Genomic DNA, 14,407 nt, shown 5'->3' with positions numbered 1-14,407 from the left:
CAGCTCTGTGACACAGTCTGATGTACTCCCCAGGTGCTGGGTGTCTTGAGTGCAGGTCTCCAGCAATGTCTGCTAATGATTCCTGCATGCCTCTGATTCCTGCTCCTGCCCTTTCCCTGCACCACTGCTGCACTCTTCTCTTACTCTTCATCCTGACCTTACCAAATTATTTGTTTTCTGAATATAGCCTGGATTCTGACTATGATTTAACTTAGGCCTTTGGTTTGACATAACCCTTCATAACTCAAATTGTTGGCTTGATTCTACTGTTAGCATGTCCCCTTTCTCTAGGACTTTGGGTCTGTTGTGGACTACAACCTACATTCCTGTTATTATTTCCTCTGACATCAGCAAATATTCTCCACATCCACAGAGGAAGGAGAAGGACCCTCTTTGCTTCATTTTCTCACAAAAAAAAAAAAAAAAAAATCTAAGTTTGTGTTTTGGTTTTGCTTGGCAAGGTTTTGGTAGCGGGGGAGCTACGGGGGTGGCTTCTGTGAGAAGCTGCTAGAAGCTTCCCCTGTGTCTGACAGAGCCAATGCCAGCCGGCTCCAAGACAGACCCGCCGCTGGCCAAGGCCAAGCCAATCAGTGCCTCTGTGATAACATATTTAAGAAAGAGAAAAACAGTTAGAGAGCACTTTTGCAGCCAGAGAGAGGAGTGAGAAGATGTAAGAACATCTGCAGACACCAAGGTCAGTGCAGAAGGAGGGGGAGGAGGTGCTCCAGGCGCCGGAGCAAGATTCCCCTGCAGCCCGTGGTGAAGACCATGGTGAGGCAGGCTGTCCCCCTGCAGCCCATGGAGGGAGGATGAGGGGGTGTAGCGATTCCACCTGCAGCCCGTGGAGGACCCCACGCTGGAGCAGGTGGAGGCACCTGAAGGAGGCTGTGACCCCGTGGGAAGCCTGCGCTGGAGCAAGCTCCTGGCAGGACCTGTGGCCCCGTGGAGAGAGGAGCCCACGCCAGAGCAGGTTTGCTGACAGGACTTGTGACCCTGTGGGGGACCCACGCTGGAGCAGTTTGCTCCTGAAGGTCTGCACCCCGTGGAGGAGACTCATGTTGGAGAAGGTCGTGAAGGACTGTCTCCCGTGAGAGGGACCCCACGCTGGAGCAGGGGAACGATGAGTCCTCCCCCTGAGGATGAAGAAGCAGCAGAAACACCGTGTGATGAACTGACCGTAACCCCCATTCCCCGTCCCCCTGTGCCGCTGAGGGGGCGGAGGTTGAAGCTGGGAGTGAAGTTGAGCCCGGGAAGATGGGAGGGGTGGGGGGAGGTATTTTTAAGATTTGGTTTTATTTCTCATTCCTCTACTCTGTTTTGCTTAGTAATAAATAAGATGAATTCCCTCTCTAAGTTCGGTCTGTTTTGCTCGTGATGATAATTAGAGAATGATCTCTCCCTGTCCTTATCTCGACCGGTAAGTTTTCTTTTATTGTACCTTTTCTCCCCTGTCTAATGAAAGAGGGGAGTGATAGAGCGGCTCTGGTGGGCACCTGGCCCTCAGCCAGGGTCAGCCCACCACAGTTTGATATTAAGAAGTCTTTTCCAAGTATAAGAATAGATAATTGTTGGGATGAAATACATGTCAGAAAGGGTTTCTAGAACTGAGTAGACAAAGGTCCAAGTCTAGTCACTCTTGGTCTTTCCCCCAAAGCAGAGAAATGTACTACCTGTCTTGTAGAGGTCACCTCCATCCTAACATTCCAGCGATTGTTTTCAATATATCAGATTTAACCCTTTTGTACATGAGGGCACATCTTTCTGCATCATTAAGTAGTAATGAAGAAGAAAGACATTGATGTATGAATGGTATCACAAAATTGCTCAATCATCTAAAACTGTAGCAAATAAGCTTTCAGACAAATAAACATATCTACAAGACTCCCATTTCTTTTCTGCACTATAGCATTTGCTGTTGCTTCTCGTATATTTATTAGGACATCAGGTTTTATTATAGTTTTCCACAAACCTCTCTTTAGAGAGGAAAGATAGTCTAGCAATTGTTAAGGTACAAGGAAACGCATAGCAAAGAAACTGGGTGCTACATTACTCTGTATCATTCCTCTCCGGGCAGGTCCACACATGCCCTTTCTGTCGACCCTTGGATCTTTCTGGATCTAAGTCAGCTATGGTCTGGAAGCCATGTAACTGTAATTGCATTCAACCTGAACTAACATGCCCTGCTGTTGTTGTCATGCTAACACAACACACTTTCCAGAACAGAGCTAGTTTGTATTGTTTGGCCACAATAGTGTGTCAATGGAGTTGTCTTCTGCATCTAATCACAGAAATGTGCCCTGAATCACAGTCATGGAATTTTGATACCTTACAGGTTTTGGAATACCTTGAGGCAATTTGAGCCTAACTTCCAGAATGCTGATCATCCAACACCCAAGGAGTGAAAAATGAAACAGAAAAGTGTGGTCTGCGGTGCTCCATCCTATCAGATTTCATATATGAGCAAAGCAAACAATAGATATCTTAATGAAATAAGGTTAATTAATGTTTATAAAATATACTGAAATAATCAAATGGATAGCTCTGTGTGTGTATTGTACCTTCATAATGAAGTGTTATTAAAAAATTATCATGTTTTCTATATACACATATCTGTGTTTTTCCCTTTCTCAGAAACAAAATAAAAAGAGTTTGTTTTCCTTTGTATCTGCTGTTTTACACATCTGAGCTATTTGTAATTCTGAACAGGATCCAGAATAATAATTTTGCTATCTCCCAGCTGATTATGTTAGAAAGGAATCTTTTTTTTGCCCTTAATTGCATATACACACAGTGTATAAACAATTCTGTCTACACTCCTCATTTAATTAAAAACACAGTATGCAAAATATGGATAAACGTTTCCCCCAAAGCCAGAAGTCTTTGCTTTCATGAGCAGAATGGGACATAGGCTCTGGGTCTAAAAAAATTCAATTTTTTTAGAACAATATCATTTGGCTTCAACCACAGAAATATTCCTGAAACAAAAGGGAAAACAAAAGCAGACATCCCACTCCTGTTGCATAACAAGCTAGATACAAAACTAGAAAGATAAATATTCATAGTCCAAAGTGGAAGCATCTCCAGCAGGTTCTCTCTGGTCCCCTAGGGTGAGATGGCAGCCACTAGCAGGGAGATGCTGATGGCTATACCACCTGACACTGGTGTGATTAGAGGACACCCAGCATCCTGCAGGATTAGCTATAATGTATTGCACTGTGCTTTTTGTTCATCAAACAGCAGCTGCTAAGAGATGTAGCCTTCAAGAGCATACAGCTGACCCCACCTGTTACATTTCACATCTACGTGTACTTTATTGTCTAGGCATGCTGTATCTTTGCCGTAGTTTACAATTTCTCTGTCCCAAAGTCCAAGCAGAATATTTTGTATCTATTTTTTATTGGATCTGCAAAGAATTTTTATATGGGATTTTACTTTTGAAATACACAGTACCAAAAATGCGGTTGTGTGTAAAGGAAAAACAACAATTTTCTTTCACCGCAGTTCATTCTTTCCTCATTGAGAACAGTATGTTACAATTACATGGAGACATTTCACTGAATTCTCCGTAATGTCTTTCTCCATAGTTTAACTTCACTTATGTTTACTATAGCCATTCACAGGTTTAAAGGTTTGTTTAATATGCAAAGCATTTTGACGTGGGGTAATGAAATAATTCATACAACTCTATGTAATGTTTTAAAAGAATCCTAAAATTAAATATGACCACTGCTAAAAGATGTAATGCAGAAGCATAAAATATGTATGAAATTATGTAAATACACTGGAAAACATCTTCCAGCTAAACTTGTCTACCAGTTTTCTGAAGGCTTGCCAAATTTGAAATAAAAGCCACATTGAGCAGAATGTTTAGACATCTGGATACCTTTCCTTTTAAATTCCAGGAAAATATTCTGTATCTAGTTTGAACTGCAGCTACCTAAGTCGCTATTTCCACTACAGTCAAAATAGTTATTCTTTGTAATTTCCTGTTTGTCATATTACTTCTCTTCAACCAGCTGATCAAAGATACTCTCAATATTTTTGTAACTGTTTTTCCTGCCTAATTTTCTAGTTAGTGTTTTAACAGGCTCAAGATTGCAAGCCAACTTTTTTTCTTTGACCTGTTCAGGCTTTCAATCTTCAGACTTTGGACTTCATTCCACTGCAAGTGCTGTACAATTTATTAAAATGAATTGAACACTGCAAAAAATATTAACAAAGTTCAGCAGTTCACCAAATTTAATGCTGAAAATTATTTCTGCAGTCATGTTCATGTCACAGGAAATTCCTTGAATACTGAATCTATCTCAGGCAATTTTAACCAGTAATAAAGCTAGGAAGCAGGCCTTATACAATTCTGTGGGACTTCTTTTTTAAAGGTGGTTTATACGGGTTGATGAAAAAAAAATTTAAAAAACCCAAGTTTAATTTACCTTAATCACAAAACAAATACTTGATCTTATTGCAATTTCACTAAAAACTTTCCAGACTGAGCTTAGGTTTTGTTAACCTGTACTTAATTTGCATAAATAAATCACAAACGAGTATGGTAGTTTAGTACTCTTACTACGTGGGACCACAGAGTTTTCCTAAGTTCTATACTTCTTACAAATCAGAAATCACACCTGCTGAACATCAGTGAGATATAAGATGTGAATAGCATCACATACACATCTTAGATGTGAACAGCATCACGACAGATGTGAAAGCAAGAATATGAAGATTAATGTGGTTTTACCCCTCATACGCTGCTCTCCTGCATATCAAAACATCAGCAAGAAATGAACTATAAATTCATCATTAGAATGATACACAGTTTAAAGATAATACAGATACTAGTTTTGTTAACTGCCAGTGCCCCATGCAAAAATTTTACCGATAGAGCAGATTCAGCTTCTCATATTGGAACTTTTCCTCTCAGGACATAAAGTAAATCTATTACAAAATGTGTGAAATCCAGTGAAAATTTCATTCTAGGTGGAAATATCTTCTCAAAGAATTAAAGTAATATTTACTGACAAATTTTTTAGTTTAAATTCACCTTTTACACATCACTCTCTGAGATAGAAGCCAGTATGGTTCATTATATTTAAAAGTAATTTATTAAATTTAATTTTTATTACAAATCATATAGAAATAAACCATCAGTTTTCCCTTGAACTTGAAGATGTATATACAAAAATAAATTTGTAAAGGTCTTCACTCTAGTGGGCCTGCATTTCTTGCATAAAAACATCTTTGAACTCCACATGCTAGCAATGTACATATGAGTCATGTAGCTCAGGTCCATTCTAGTGAAGATACGCACTGCGGCCTCGGAAGCCCAAACTGATGAGCGAGCAGTACCCATGTGAGAAGTCATTTTAATATAAGATGGGTTTCTTTGGGTATATCTTTACTGTGCAACCAGGGTGTCGTGGTTTTACCCCAGCTGGCAGCTGAGCACCACGCAGCCGCTCGTTCACTTCCCTCCCCCCCCCCCCCGCCCCCAGTGGGATGGGGAGGAGAATGGGAAGGAAAAGACAAGACCTGGTGGGTTGGTATGAGGACAGTTTACTAGGATAGCAAAGGGAGAGGGGAAGACAAAACAAAACAAAACAGTACTTAACAGAGTATACGAAACTGGTGATACCGAATGCAGTTTCTCACCCGAGGACCGTACAACTCAGACCGCATGCTCAGACCTGTCCCAAAACCGGACTGTCCCTGAGCCACGCGTCCTGGAGCTGCTACCGCCCCTCCCCGGCTAGCCCCCTTTTATGCTGAGCATGATGTCACATGGTATGGAATATCCCTTTGGCTAGTTTGGGTCACCTATACTGTCTATGTCCCCACCCAACTCCTTGTGGACCCTCAGCCGTCCCGCTGGCAGGGCGGTGCGAGAAGCAGAAAAGTCCTTGGCCCCACGTAAACACTGCTCAACAACAGGTCCATAGAACAAAAACATCTCTATATTATCAATGCTGTTTTCAGCACAAATCCAAAACATATCCCCACACTAGCTACTATGAAGAAAAATCAATCCTCTCAGCTGAAACCAGGACACAGGGCCTCATTAGAGGTTGGTGATGGTCTTTGTTTCACTGCACAGGATGCGCTGAGGGATTGTGGAACTGTCCCTGGAGTCCTTAGAGCTGCCTAATCCCAGTGTCTCCTAGTCCTCAGGGAACAACTTGCTTGCGTGACGTATCTCAGTGACGTGGACACACTTGTTCTAGTTGTGTTGACTCCCTCTTACCATACTCTTTGAGAATGGCAGCAAATGGCTCAGTATGGACATAACCTTTCCTAGACAAATGCTATCCACAATTCACGTACAGTACATAGTGCAGGACTACAATGACATTTTCACTGAAAATTTACTTTATACTGAAAATATAATACAGCAAAACACATGGAGAATTTTTGACAATAAGGATCTCCTTGATAAGATGCACAGCTTCTGATTGTCTTGATTCACTTGCAAACAGGAGGACCTGATATCTCTTATTGCATACATCATATTTGCAAATGTGGTCTACAAGCTTAGAAAAAAGTACAACAGTTAGCAACTATGCACAAATTTTCTTTTTAGTTAGAAATTGTCTATTTAGAAAAGCTTATCAGATGATAGAAAAAATACATTACTTGTGGGTAAGAGAGTTGTCTGACCTGCCAATTAACAAAGAAAATTGGGTCAGATGTACAGCAAGTAAATTAATTACCTGAATATGACTAGCTGGCATTTGACAAAATAGCATGTCACATTGATAGGAAGCCCAATCCTGTCAACAAGGCTGAAGGTGCTTAAAAGAAAGAAGAAAAGAAATAAAAGCAGTAAATGTAGAGACAAGCAGAGACAAGCAGTAGGGGGAAATTTGCTTAAGAGCACTACCGGTTTTCTCCCATGGCTTCCCTTTAGCATAAAGAAAGCAGAATGTATTCTCCAATTCTGATAGATCAGCAGTGTCAAAAATATATATTACATGTGGGAAAAATTTAATGCAATATTTAATGCAGCTAAACTCACTTGATGTCAGGGTTCTTCTAGTAGCATTATCTGAGTCATATTGCATGTATGTGCAGCTTTTTTTCATCTTGCTTTCCTGATTGCATATATTGGTTGAAGGGCATGGAGGGCATAGGATGTACAAGAGGAATGAATTAAAATTTGAAATCTTAATCTGTGTCATTACTACAGAGTTGATTTTGCTGCAGTGTCTATTTCTGTCAGGCTGATCAGGGAAAAACACTTAATCTGATGTCATGAAATACAGTGAGCACTGAAGTGCTTGATGCATGCTTATAGAAATTCTTTAAAACACATCTGTATCTGGGGGTCATCAGTGGATTTTATTCTTACAGAAACAGAGGAAAATGTGTTAATTTCACAGAGAAAGTGAGATGTGGGGCAAAATGGCCTGCTTGAGTTCACAGTAGCAGGCTTAAGTAAGTTATTTAAAACAAATTCAAATCACATCAAAACCTCTAAAACTTGAGGTATCTACTTGGGTCAAAGTACGGCCACAATACTTTGCTCCCATGGTCACTTATTTACTGATTATGGCAGCTGGTGCTTTTCCCCCTGTTTTCTTCAAAGCCTGGAGGTATGTGCCTCCTCCTTTTCCAAATGCTGCTCAGCTTGCAAAGCAGCACAGTTGATCCCTAAGAATTTCCTCTACAAAATTTTGCATATTTGCTCAAGAGGAAAGACCAGAAGATAAAGGGAGCAAAAGGATTTTAAATCCTGGAGCAGCCAAGCTGTTCTTCAGAAGGTGCCTCTCTGCTGGCCCTAGGGCACCCTGATCAGCAGCCGCAGCAAACTGGCAAGGTGGCAGCAAGTACCAGGATGTGTTGCTGGAAGCGAGTCTTGGCTGATCTGGTACAACAGACAGAGCCAGGAGAAACAATTATTGCCCATGATTTTGTGTCTGCTTCTGTTAGGAGGAAAGGTGGGAACTGGGTGGTGGTTTTGGGTTTTTTGGGGGGTTGGTTTGTTTGGTTGGTTTTTGGGTTGTTTGGTTGGGGTTTTTTTGTTTGTTTGGTTGGTTTGGTTTGGTTTTTTGTTTGTTTGGTTGTTTGTTCGTTTGTTTTGTTTTAGGTGTTTTTTTTATCTTTTTTTCCATTATGTTTCAGAGATTTGTTCCAGACTAGTAGCCTATGGGCTGGGGAGATGAGAATTCAGTCAGATATAAAGCATACAAAAAAGTGTGACAAATTGAAATGACAAGGTTGTGTTAGTAGCTTATGATGTAGTGAAATGAAATCCTGAACCAGGGAACACAGACAGTGGTGTGCTATGTGCTATAGGCATCTAAGTTCAGAGAAGGAGGGAGGAGGGTGCAACAGGGGTAGAAGCACTGAGCCAGTAAAATCACCACTGCCATTACTGCCAGCCTGTAACATGCCGCTCATCAACAAATTAAGTCATTTTTCTTGCACTCAATATCAAGGAGTAGAGTGATGCAGTTGGTATTTAAACATCATGAAATATGTTATTAGACACGCACAGCTGGAAGTAAAGAAATACAGTGTTTTGGTCAGAAGATTTGAGGCCTGCTGGCTGAACCATTTAACGTTTTACTTCCATCTGTGTATGTCTTACAGAACTGGCTTGAACTTAATACTTCATACTGGAACATCCAAGACCTTTGGGGAAAACACTCTCTTTTAAAAAATATTGTCTTCACCACCAGTCTATTTTGTCTTTTTGTATAATAATCATGAAAGAACTTAGCATAATCCTTGCAAAAAAGTTGAGCCAGATTCTTCATTTCCTCTTAGCTAGTAACCAAAACTAATGGCCCTAACCACCATTGTGTTTGAGCATCTTATATGATAAACAACTCCATAGATTTTATCCTTCAACTAGTAAGACAGAGAGGCATTGATCCCATTTTTTCAGATGGGAAAGTGGGACATGCACTTGACTAAGATGCTTGCCCAAAAATTCACTCAGTCTGTGACCAACCTAAGAATGGAACCCATGAATTTCCAGAATCTAAGGGAAAAGTAGTTGTAAAGGCCAAACAATCTAAATCACTAGCACACTCTGCTCAGAAAATGCCATACAGGAATAATACAGGCCTCTGGCACTCACTGATATTTATATTTTCTTTGGCCCAAGAATTCTTTTTGTACTATGCACTGTATGAACATAAACAAGACCCCTACTTTAACGTACTTCTTTGCCATTTATTAATATCCAGTCTATCCACTTTCTATCTCTTCCAGACTCCTCAAAAAAGAAATCTTCAACATTTTTTTTCATGAGTCCATCCCCAAAAGAATGATGGATTTATTGAATTCTAATCTCTTTGCTCTGAAAAAAAATCCTTTTTACTGTACTCTAAAGACATATCTCAAGCCTAACTTACTGAGTTTTCTTTCTTCACATTTGCTATATTAATAACTAAATTATCACACTTAAGAGTAACATTTCCAATATTTAATGCCATCTCACATACATTTACTCTTCTTTTCAAAACTAAATGGAATGAGGAATCAGTATTTATCTTTTGATAAACCGACATACATGTATGTCCCTGTAGAAAGGTTAAAACAAGGTAGCAATCCCTCATACTCTTTCAAAGCCTCTGCATTCCGAATTTCCTTCCATTTAAGACAGTAGAGTATTCCTTAAAATTTTACATGAATGCTCAGTTTATTCTATTTTCCCCTCAGAATTTAAAGTTCTGGTGTGTTACAGAATTTCGTTACGTACATACAGCAATATGGAAGTCCTTAGGGGAAATTCTGGCATCTGAATAAAATGCAGCTTTGTTGTTTGAATTGTTTGGCAAAAAAGAACGTAGAATGTATTTTCTTGGCAATCAGGTGAGTGTTGAGTTTCTGGCTTGAAGGAGCAGATGCACAAAGAACTCTTATCAAAGAATACGGGGATGTGATATGATTAGCTAAATAAGTACAGTCTTGGGGAGAAAAGGCCAGGTGCTAGTGCATGTTTTAATCTGGGAGAGAAAGGTTCTAACCAAACAGAGATCAATAATTGGAAACTGAAGCCACCCACGCCCAAATTAGAAATCAGGCACAGGTTTTCAACAGTAGGAATAATTAACTAATGAAACAAACTACTGAGGAAAGCAGTCCTCCATCTGCTCATTTTTATCAATCAAGATCAATTGCCTTTTTTTTTTTTTTTTTTTTTTTTTTTTAAGGCAAGCTTTACTAACATACAAATTAGCATGCTTACTACAAGGGCAACTGGGTGGAAATCTGAGACTAGATAAACTAAAGATTCCTTCCTATAGGTTGCAAAATCCTTATTAAAAAGGTGCTGTACCTTAGCAAAACTGAAACACTAATATTAACACAGGAAATTAAAGAGCAATCCAGGGTTCCTGTACAAAAATGTGCCTTTTTCTGTGGCTAAAGCTAAAGGTTCCCTTATCAGCAGTCATGATACTAAAAACAGAGATTGGGAGGGTTACCTTCATCTATCATGCATTCATTGGACTAAACCAATATTTGATCCTGAAATTAATCCTAATACGGAGAAAGTGAAAATGCAGATAAATTGTTAACAGGAATCATTATGGATAGCTAAAGAATCAGCACGTAAATTGTGTTTCATAATTTCAGGTTTTAAACTGCTGAGCACTCATTCAGGGAAAAAAAACCCTCCTCTATCCTTACGTAAGATCAGTCCTCTGTCCATATGGAAAAGGGCTGTGCCCTTTTAACTGTGTAAAAATTGTCTAAGTAAAATTATTGTTAAAGCTCTTCTAAAATCCGCAGAGGTTCTAGAGTTAGATAAAGGCAAAACAAATGATTAAATGAAAGTTTGACAGTTCCCTAGCATGAGATAGATGTCTAAACTAAGCTACAATAAACCTCTTTTAAGAGAGATAAAGATGCAGAATTCCATCTGATTGACTTTGTTTTGCTGTAGAACCAATTTAACCTGGAGGAAGAGAGAAGGGATCAGAAACTCGAAACATAACAGTTCTGATGTTCGTAATAGTTCTTTTGTTGGGAGGAGAATATAGGCTTCTAAGCCAGCTGTCTGCTGTAAAAATCCAAATGTACATGCACAAAAACTGGGTTAGGACTATACAATGAAAGCCTTTATATAAGCTAGAGTCTGCTTGAGACAATATTGTAAATGGTTAATTATTATAGCAAATTTTAAATAGTAATTAATTGCTAATGAATTGAAAGTTTATATGAAAATAAAACTATCTTTGTTTTTTCCACTTAGGTGAGTATAAACGTGTTCCTGTAAATGAGGTTATAACCACACATTGCTGGCATATTCTTGATATAAATTTGAAAAGTGACTTTTATACTAACTGCATTGTACATAGTTTAAAGACGGCTTCGTGCTGCCCGATTTACAAGTCAAATTTGGATATTTTCTTCAAGGCAATTCCTTCCTGGAGAAAAAATGAGTACAGTTAAGGACATTCTTAGTCTTATTTTAATTTAAAGTATGTCAATTATTGAACCAGAAAAGTCAGGGTTAGTTTGCCTTTGACTTTAATACGTTCTTCTGGTGCTCCTGATGATTAGGACCTGTGAACATCAACTACAATGAGAAAGACTTGGGGGAGCAGTCTGTCTTACAAAGTGTAATGTGAAAGCAGTCAATTGACTGGGGACTAGGAGGGTGATATGGTACAACTGGACATATCTCAGAGCTGGTGATCAGTACAGGGTAAACCTGGGGTATTATAACTGATGCATATGCCAAATTTGATGTACAAACAGATGAGGAGAGAGGTGACTTTAAAAGAGAAGAAAATACTACAGAAAGTTGGTTTGGTTGAACCTATACTGACATCAGGAGTTTAATTTTGAAGGGGAAAGTTGCAGTATTATTTACTTCAGCTTCTTTCCTGTGAACCCTCTATCTGCAACTTAGATATATCAGCTGAATAAGCTAGACCTCTTGCATAAAGGTTGGACACTGTCTAACGTAAAAAGCACATACTTTTTTTGAGTTTTGTAGAAAGAGGTTTCTTCCTTTGGCACAGCAGAAGTAAGCAAAATTTCCCATGGTTTAGGTTTTATAGGAGGCCTGGGGATCATTGTCTCAAGAAAATGACCTTACGATAAAGTGTTAAAGATTTTTATATTCCCCTCCAAATAGTAAGAAATCACTACTAAAGACTCAAAATCCAGGACTTTATGGTATTATGTATGAACTCTTTGGCCACACCCTCTTTCTCTAAGAAAAATCTTTTTCCCTCTAATTCTGGATTGAAACGTTAGTGTCTATTTTCTCCTCTTAATTTTGTAGTCTCACGTTTTTGTTGTGTTTATTGTCACTATAAAAGAGAGACCCTGATCCATAGACAAGTTCATTTTTCCACAGTTGTGGAATCCTAGCCACTTTCTGCTCTGTGTGAACAGATTAGTACACAACAAGAAATTTGTATTTTCCAGGTTTATCAATGCCTGCATACAATCTCATCTGGTTCAGCTTTCCTCACAACTAAACAGATAAAATAGTTAACTGTAAAGCGAATGTCACTGCTCACACAGTCGAGATTTCCTTACATGCAATGCAGGGAATAAGGTAATTTATTATGAATATAATTTACCCTCTAATGTAGGTGGCCTATATATTCCAGTAAATGTTTACCATTACCCTGCTCTAGTTAACCAGTAAAACACTGAATAGAAACAGCTCACTGTATACTTTCATATAAATGACACTAAAGGACTCTTTTTCACTGGCCTACACAGTACTATAAGTACTCAATAATGAAAACATGAAATAGATTCTATAAATGTGCTCCTAACGTATAAAAGAATATATATTGCCTGAGAAGCTTGGACATACAGAGAAAGTATTTTTCTAGAATGTGATCAAATCTTTAAAATTGGCCCATAGAGAGAGATGGAGCTAACATTGCTTACAGTTCCTCCCACAAACTCTCCTAAAAATGCAATAATAGCAAAGCTGTGAGACTCTTTTGTCCCACTCCCAGGCCTCTCAGTATTTCTTTACCCAGTCTGTAAGTCTCCATACTTCGGACGTATGACTTGAGGAGGGAAGAAGGTATGGGACGGGGTCTCTATGATGGGAGGCAGGTTTGGGGACAAAGGTAAGGCTATGGCAGCAGGCTGCACCTGGGAAGAGCTCAAATTCAGAGAGCTCCCAGTGGCATCGCGATGCTGCCAGGGCACTCGCAGAGCTCTGGGTGCCAGATGCAACCGGCTGGTGAGCCCATCAGCTGCGCCTGGCAGCGGGCCACGGCACGGCCCTGGGAATGCCTCGGTTGTCAGATGTCTACAGCACAAGACCTGACAGATCTTCTCCTGTGAGATGATGCTGTTTCATACTTCAGAGATCAATCTTGCACCCGCTACTATCTGTGTTTGTTTATTCATTCATTCATTTATACATTTTTCTGCCCCAGACTTCAGTGAAATCAAAGTTGGGACATTAATTTCTCATCTGAAGAATTCAAATGGGAACCCTTAAGTGTACCTCCTTTTCCACTCTCCAAGTAAAATGTTACTTCTCAAGAAACTGATAATAAATACATCATCAGACAGAGCCGCACATGGTAGGAATCCAGAAGAGTGGCAGGCTGTCTGCAGCCCCCTTCCCTCCCTCTTTACTGGTGTAGGCTGCCAAACTCAATAGCCAGTAAAAACAAGACATTAAAATGCTATCACTGACTTAGAAGTACTATCAGACCCATACAGTACACTCTTGCAAAAGCTCATTTTCCATAGACAGGAAAATCAAAGAATCCAATAATAATGGAAAAATCATCTGGGAGAAAGGGAGGAAAGGGAGGCACAAAAGAAAAGAAGGTCCTCTGCTAGGAAGCAGAGAGAAGTTGGAATCAGTTGTAAGTACTCAGAGTCCCTTGGTAGAAACAAAGTAGATCATGCTAATTCCTCTCCCTGTGCACAGTAAGCGGCATTCAGAGACACAAATGTCCATCATCTCAGGAAAAAAAAAAGTGATAAAACTTCATCAACCAGAATTTTTAAAGGTTGATATAGCTAAAATTCCCCTGTCTCCTCTGCTGTCCTTGTCACTCTTCTCAGTCAAGGTACCATCAAAGAAAATAACTACTTGGTCTGTGGAACAGTCACAGTCCACTTCTTTTTTTACAAATTACAGGAATGGGTTAGTTGAGGCAGGGAATGACTAAGACTGTAGTATTCTTTTTAGCCACAAGCTACCTTAAGAGAGGTGGAGCTGCAACAGGGCTTCCTCCTATGTTAGGGACTCAGCATCACATGCACAATGATTCTGCATCATCCTTTTTGGAGGAGAGAGAAAGCTTGTTAGGTTTCATGTATCTTGCACCTGATAGGAGGGTAGAGGAGTTGTGGAAAGGACAGCATCTCTGTTGCGCACCTGAGAGGTCCCCTACACTGCTGCTTCAAAGACATCATTAACTCTGGCTGAAGCCCCAGTCTGTAGATATGTTTTCCCATA

The 14,407-nt window shown here is 39.6% G+C and overlaps 1 long non-coding RNA gene across 1 annotated transcript in view; it reads right to left on the bottom strand.

The window, feature by feature from the left end:
* Positions 1-6,719: 6,719 nt before the first annotated feature.
* The window catches only part of LOC142600721 (uncharacterized), a 47,842-nt gene continuing 40,154 nt past the window's right edge, over positions 6,720-14,407 (bottom strand). The window contains exons 2-3 of the long non-coding RNA XR_012834283.1: positions 10,431-10,485; positions 6,720-6,785 (exon numbers count right to left, since the gene is read on the bottom strand). This is a non-coding gene — a long non-coding RNA (uncharacterized LOC142600721). The remainder of the gene's footprint in view (positions 6,786-10,430; positions 10,486-14,407) is intronic.

Source organism: Balearica regulorum, chromosome 2, assembly GCF_011004875.1.
Source record: "Balearica regulorum gibbericeps isolate bBalReg1 chromosome 2, bBalReg1.pri, whole genome shotgun sequence".
In the NCBI taxonomy this organism is placed as follows: Eukaryota; Metazoa; Chordata; class Aves; order Gruiformes; family Gruidae; genus Balearica; species Balearica regulorum.
Note: the sequence above shows the minus strand (reverse complement) of the source record. Positions and strands in the feature narration are given on the sequence as shown.